We start from the raw sequence: 1214 nt of genomic DNA on the forward strand, positions 1-1214 counted from the left end.
GCCGAGCCCTCCTGGGTGCTCTTAATGCTTGTGGATGTTCACTCATGTGTGGGCATTGAGGAGTTAGGTATTTCTTTTAATCTTCCCGGTCCGGGCTGGGGATTCAAACCCGCCACCTTAGGTGTATGTGGCTGGCGCCTTAGCCGCTTGAGCCACAGGCGCCGAGCCCTCCTGTCCAATTTGGATATATTTCTTCTTTTTCTTGCATCATTGCTCTGGTTGGGAGTTCCAGTGCAGTGCTGATCAGCAGTGATGGAAGTGGGCATCTCATCAATGTCCCTTCTGCAAGATACAAGAACAAAATACATATTCTTTGTCTTACATCTGATTTTATGAGAAAAGGTTTCAGTCTTTCACCATTGAGTGTGATGTTTCCTTTTATTCCTAGTTTATTGAGTGATTTATCATCAAAGCCTCAATAATTTTTAAGAATGTAAATGGATCTTGAGACCAAGTTAAGGAGTCATGAGACTAGTTTGAGAATTGCTGGTATAGAGTATTAGTTAGGAGGAAGGGTTTTTAAGTCAGTCTACCTTGAAGATTGCAGTTGGGCAATTTATTTGCTATATGATCTTGGCCAGTTTTTAACATTTCTGTGCCCTGGTTTCCCTATTTGGGAAACGAGGATGATAGCGGTAGCATAATGTACCTCAGAAGGTTGAAGAAAATTAGATGAAAACTTGTTGGAATGGTGCCTGGTGCAGACTCAATACTCAATAACTATTAGCAGTAACTCAAAGGACTGAACCAACTAAATACTGATAGGCAGTTTCGGCATTACTGTTTTCCTAAAGTCTACCCTACAACCCTACATGGATTTAGTAATTTGACTTCACTTTTGATTATTTAACACATAGTGCTTCATTTTCTAAATTTATACTTCCATAATTGCTATTGTTTAAATTTGTGTCCTAGTTGTGACTTTTTTTCCCTTTTAAATCTACTTTAACTGTCTGGTTATAATTCTATTATTAGCTGTCTCACATATTGTTTTGATGCAGTCAAATATAAATAAAATCAATTTAGTTTATACCACATTATCAAGGCTATTGTGTTAATAAAAATAATATTAGGGTTCCCAGGGCAGGACTTGTCTTTCCCACATGTTCTGAGACTTTTTAATAAGCCAGACTGAGCACAGTTGCTGTGATTCTGCTGCAGTGATATAAATATGACCTTCCACGAAAAAACATGTCATGGCCAGAGAAGAAATT

This window comes from Otolemur garnettii, unplaced genomic scaffold (assembly GCF_000181295.1).
Source record: "Otolemur garnettii isolate 467f Iridium unplaced genomic scaffold, OtoGar3 scaffold00011, whole genome shotgun sequence".
Classification (NCBI taxonomy): domain Eukaryota; kingdom Metazoa; phylum Chordata; class Mammalia; order Primates; family Galagidae; genus Otolemur; species Otolemur garnettii.